The sequence below is a fragment of the Xenopus laevis genome, chromosome 8L, assembly GCF_017654675.1.
Source record: "Xenopus laevis strain J_2021 chromosome 8L, Xenopus_laevis_v10.1, whole genome shotgun sequence".
NCBI classification, from domain to species: Eukaryota; Metazoa; Chordata; class Amphibia; order Anura; family Pipidae; genus Xenopus; species Xenopus laevis.
The window spans coordinates 132,588,907-132,595,384 of NC_054385.1; positions in this window are offsets into that span (position 1 = coordinate 132,588,907).

Sequence of the window (6,478 nt, forward strand, 5' to 3'; positions counted from 1 at the left end):
AACAAACAAACCTGTATTTCATTTGTTTTGAAATCAAATGTAAAAAAAAAAGAAAAAAAATGTAAAAACGTAAGAAAAAAAAACAGAGACAAAAATAAGACATTGCTTAAAAAAAATTAGATCTTTTCTTTATAATTTAATATTCTATTTTAATAAATGCATTTATTACGTGTAACTGTAACCAGGACGGACAAAAAAAAAAAAATACTTTTTATTGGGTAATTTATTAAAAGAAAGGATTTTATTTTATGATAAAGTAATCCTTGAGTTTTCCAAGCATAATAGTTATGTAGACAGGAAAAAAAATTAAAATAAAACTTTTTGTAGCCAGAATTAAACTTAAGTATTTCTTTAAAAAAAAAAAAAATAGGTTTTTTTTTTTTTTTGGTTGAAATCTAGTTTTTTTTTGGTGTGTATGTGCGGGGCATGTCGCTGTTGACTTAGCGGTCAGTTTCTTGTCTAGTGATCACTTCATTGTTGGGTAGAGTACTGAGCAATTAACTCCTTCATGCCTACATAGAACTTTGCTTTGATGCCTTAGTGTGAGTGTGCGCTCACACTCAAGGAAACGATTTGACCCACCAGCGGTGAAGGGGCTTTATTATTGGTGTTGTTTTAGTGATGTAAATGCAATATTTTGTAGCTAGGGGAGGGGGCGGGGTTAGGTGCTTCTACGGTGACATAGATCGTTCAATGTCCGCTTCATTTCAACATTTTTTCTTGGGCGGGGGAGGGAGAAACATAAAAGATTTTTGTTGCTTCAACGTTTCTGAATTGCCATATATTTTTATTAACCTAAATTTTTTTAAAATATTTTTTTGCGAGCGGGGAGGGGGAAGGGTGCAGTTCACGTTCAGGAAACGCATTTGTTTCGTTCTCGACTCCCATCTCCTGGTGTCAATGAATAAAAAAAAAACGAAGGGGGGGGGACATTTCATCCAGAAAATAACATTCCGCATGCTGTAGATCGTAGTGGTAGAAGTATCTTTGCAACTGGTTTTATTTCCTTTAAACGTTTTCTTTCAGCTACTTCGGTGGCTTGTATCTAATGATGGGCAAAAAGGGCTCATTTTGGTCATTTATGAGAGTTGCGGTTTATTCCTGTCTTGTTCTTAATTGCACTGTGCAGCTAATTACTTTGGGGGTACCACTTCCAATTGGTCGGCACTTCCCGGCTGAGACTGGTCATGCAGTGGCATTATTGGCCTGCAGAGGGTGCTATAATCAGAGCTAAAGCATTTTAGCCAGTATTCCTTTAGCCCAATTCAAAATACAAATAAAATGCCACAATATCCTGTTTTTTTTTCTAAGCTAGCGTATTGCCTTTGGGTTTGGTTTTGATGACGGCACCCGTTGCTCGTTAATTATTTGGTGATTAATAACTTAATGCTTCCAGGGGCTCATTGGTAGAGTTAAAGAACCCAAGACTGTTATAATAGTTGAGGCACATCATTATTTTACACTTTAGATAAGTGGTGCCCAATATTAGACCCTTCAATTATCGTTGTACACCTTCTATCCCCAAATGAGTGTAAATGAGTGCTGGCCGTAAGGGCAATAGGCTAGCCTTTCTAAATTTATATAAATATTTGTCCCCTATAAAGTCAGATTTGTTTGGGACCCTTATAAGTTTGGCAATGTGAGAATTCCAGGCATAGGGTTAAATCCCAATCTTAGTGGGCTACTTGCCACATTTTCACCTCCGCTACTGGGGGTGGTGGGTGCCACAAGCCCAACTCAAGGATACTGAACGACAGACTAGTAAACCTGGTTAAGATATTGTATTTGTGCAGGCAGGATCCACTCTTTAATATATTCTACATTTTTTAGCTTTTACTTAGCACCAAAATATTTTTTAAAAAATATGTTTCTAAGTTGTTTTGTCCTACAAACAATTCCATCCCACTTTTCATTCAGAACGGGAGTAGTGGCCTTGTGTGATGGAGAGAGAGAGAGAGCAAACATCTCAAAAGCCATCCTTAAAAGTATTTTTTTAATATATTTCCCCCCCCCCCCGTGCCCTATGAGTTTATAAAACCACTTTTAGTGCCCCAATTATATTTCTATAAACTAAAGCCAATGTAATTTCTTTCCCTCGCATACCCTCTTTACAATTGGATAGCACTTTCAGCGATACGTCGACGACGTTTTTTTTTAAATTTTGGGTAGAAGGCACATTTCTGTCTTCTGCCTGTTGCATGGCTATTTTGAATCCTGGCACTTTTGTATCAAAAAATATTTATTTTTAATCGAAACACTTAAAAAAGCCATTTTTGCATATTCAGGTGTAATTCTACATGAGGTACCGACGTGGGGAAAGACATCTTGATGTGAATTCATCAAGCATTTATTAGGGATTAGCAGGTGGGGGGATTATTCCCTTTGAAAGCAATTTGAAGAACCTTCTTGAAAACAAAAATTATGTCCGTTTCTTCCATTTTCTTTCCTCCAGGGCATGAGCTGATCACCAATAGAGACTGAGCAGTTGCTCCAACATGGGGCAATATGGCTATAATCCAATGAAATATATTGCCTGCCTTCTTAAACCCCCATTTTACGCTGTCCTTTGTATTCTGGAGTGAAAAGGAGGGGTGGCATAATACACCTTGCCCTCTATTGAGTGACAGCCATGCCCCTCCCCTTTGTAATATAGAATTGTAGTGATGATGTCATAATCATGTAGTGATGATGTCATAATCATGTAGTGATGTCCATCTGCACTAAAGCTCTTGCCAGGCTGTAAAGCTTCATTCTGTATCTTACTACCATGAAAAATGTTACAACCCAAAGCGTTGCATGCCTTTGAAAGTTAAAGGGTTAAAAAAAAACTTCCCGTTAAATTTAAAAAAAAAATGTATGCAGGAGAGAGGGTCATTGTTTGTGTGTTGCTGTTTTCTTTTTTTTCTATGTTACCAAAAGATGAAACAGAAGGATTTTTTTTAGAGAAAGAAACTAAGTGTATATACATTTGGGGGGCTTGTTTTTTTTATTCTTACGTTGAATCAGCAAAGCTGTTAGTAACTTTAAAGCGATGCAGCAGCCCAGCAATAAACCATGTGCACTAAAGTAGACTGAAAAAATTTGCAACAATAAAAATGACCCACAGCCAAATGTTGTATAAAGGCAGGGAGCATGACTGTAACTCCTTGCATTATAAGGGTTAACTTTCCCTTTAAATTGTAGGGGTTTTTTTTACTTTTAAAGTGTTTATTGTTTAGGTTTGAAGGGGCTCATCTTAAAAGGAAAACTATTTACCCTTTTCAGGTCTCTCTCACCCTCAACAATGATATTTTCTGACGAACCTTGAGTTGTTTCTTTTTTCTGTAGGAATTTAAAACCAAAAAAAAAAATAAGTTCTATGTTTCAGTTTTTGTTTTAATAGAATTTTATCGACTGTATTCCGCCGGACAGGTGCGCTTTGTTTTTTTAATATATTATTATAATTTTTTATCATAAAAAAAAAATGTTCCTAATATAGCACTTAATATATTGGAAGGAAAATTAAAAAAAATAATCTGAGCTGGGCGGCAAATTGTTATTTGGTTTTTTGGCCCAGCGTTTTTTCGCAAATAGCTTTAACATTTAGGGCCCGGAAAATATAAAATTCTGAGCCAAAAAGAAAATACTTAGGAGGAAACCTAAACTGTAGAGTAAGGTGCTTTTTTTTTTTTAATTTTTTTTTTTTTAATAAAAATAAAACACACAAAAAAAGTTTATGTAGAGGATAAAATACAACCTGAATGGCTATTTAATACTTGTATGAAATGGGGATTTATGACATATATAGCTCTTGGTGTCTATAAAATGATCACAATATGATGCTAATCTTACAGCTTTTCATTTTTTTATTTTTTACCTCATCCTTTTGACAACATTTGGTCATGGAAGGATTTTTTTTTTTTTTTTAATTTTTAACAACTTGAACAAAACTCTGAATTTAATTTTTGTTGATGTAATCATACTCCATGCACTTTATATTTTTTTTTTTTTTTTTTTTTAAATACATTTCATTAAAAAAATATAAGACCTGGGGAGAGAAAAGCATATATGCATAATGATAAAAATATATACCACGGATTTATTGCTTGTTCAGGGAAAAAATAAGCGAGATATTTAATGGGCAGCGTTCTTCCGCCTGTTTCATCTTCTTTGCTCATAAAAGAAAGGCACCTGACTTACACCCGTGTCATAACTACATCCTCTTCATTTTATATTGTATCTAGAAGTTCCGCCCCCTGAATATTTTTTTTTTTTATAAGCCACTGATTAGTATAGGATCAAAAATAGCAATGCCTAGTGTTGTCTTTATTTCAAGTCTTACCAATAGGAGTAGCCCTTGAGATCTGGAGAGAGAAGAAGCTGCCATACTTGTTTCTCCAGATAAGGCTAGCATTGCTGCACTGATACCAAGTGTCCTCCAGGTGTCACCAGCGAATCAGTGGGCATCTCATTCCATTTGGGAACTTCCCTCCACCCACCTTGATTCCTGCACCTGAAGGAGACTAAGCCCTTCTAAGTGATATTGTACCCTTGAAAAATGCATCTCACATGACCCATGAGCTCTTTGCAGAAAGTAGGTTTTTAGCCCTGTTTTTATGGATATTTTTTTTGTTGTTATTATTATGCAGATAGTTAAAGCATTCATGATGTTGCACAAATTGTAGGAAACAAAGAAGGGAAGGGTTAATGTATTAAATGTGCTGAATTGACATTAAGAACTTAATTTTATTAAAGTATTATTACTTAAAAAAGAACAAGCGTCTGGTGTTTATATCATTCATGTCCCACTGACAGTCATCAAGTGGTATCTCTGTCCCCTGGGGATCGGGTCTCTAGAACTGAACCCAGAGCTCTAGGTGAGACCTTACCAGGGATCTATAAAGTGGTATCACTGTCTCTGTCCCCTGGGGATCGGGTCTGTAGAACTGAACCCAGAGCTCTAGGTGAGACCTAACCAGGGACCTATAAAGTGGTATCACTGTCTCTCTCTGTCCCCTGGGGATCGGGTCTGTAGAACTGAACCCAGAGCTCTAGGTGAGACCTTACCAGGGATCTATAAAGTGGTATCACTGTCTCTCTCTGTTCCCTGGGGATCGGGTCTGTAGAACTGAACCCAGAGCTCTAGATGAGACCTTACCAGGGATCTATAAAGTGGTATCACTGTCTCTCTCTGTCCCCTGGGGATCGGGTCTGTAGAACTGAACCCAGAGCTCTAGGTGAGACCTTACCAGGGATCTATAAAGTGGTATCACTGTCCCCTGGGGATCGGGTCTGTAGAACTGAACCCAAAGCTCTAGGTGAGACCTTACCAGGGATCTATAAAGTGGTATCACTGTCTCTGTCTGTCCCCTGGGGATCAGGTCTGTAGAACTGAACCCAGAGCTCTAGGTGAGACCTTACCAGGGATCTATAAAGTGGTATCACTGTCTCTCTCTGTCCCCTGGGGATCGGGTCTGTAGAACTGAACCCAGAGCTCTAGTGAGACCTTACCAGGGATCTATAAGTGGTATCACTGTCTCTCTCTGTCCCCTGGGGATTGGGTCTGTAGAACTGAACCCAGAGCTCTAGCTGAGACCTTACCAGGGATCTATAAAGTGGTATCACTGTCTCTCTCTGTCCCTGGGATCGGGTCTGTAGAACTGAACCAGAGCTCTAGGTGAGACCTTACCAGGATCTATAAAGTGGTATAACTGTCTCTCTCTATCCCCTGGGGATCGGGTCTGTAGAATTGAACCCAGAGCTCTAGGTGAGACCTTACCAGGGATCTATAAAGTGGTATCACTGTCTCTCTCTGTCCCTGGGGATCGGGTCTGTAGAACTGAACCCAGAGCTCTAGGTGAGACCTTACCAGGGATCTATAAAGTGGTATAACTGTCTCTCTCTATCCCCTGGGGATCGGGTCTGTAGAATTGAACCCAGAGCTCTAGGTGAGACCTTACCAGGGATCTATAAAGTGGTATCACTGTCTCTCTCTGTCCCCTGGGGATCGGGTCTGTAGAATTGAACCCAGAGCTCTAGGTGAGACCTTACCAGGGATCTATAAAGTGGTATCACTGTCTCTCTCTGTCCCCTGGGGATTGGGTCTGTAGAACTGAACCCAGAGCTCTAGCTGAGACCTTACCAGGGATCTATAAAGTGGTATCACTGTCTCTCTGTCCCCTGGGGATCGCGTCTGTAGAACTGAACCCAGAGCTCTAGGTGAGACCTTACCAGGGATCTATAAAGTGGTATCACTGTCTCTGTCCCTTGGGGATCGCGTCTGTAGAACTGAACCCAGAGCTCTAGGTGAGACCTTACCAGGGATCTATAAAGTGGTATCACTGTCTCTCTCTGTCCCCTGGGGATCGGGTCTGTAGAACTGAACCCAGAGCTCTAGGTGAGACCTTACCAGGGATCTATAAAGTGGTATCACTGTCTCTGTCCCCTGGGGATCGGGTCTGTAGAACTGAACCCAGAGCTCTAGGTGAGACCTTACCAG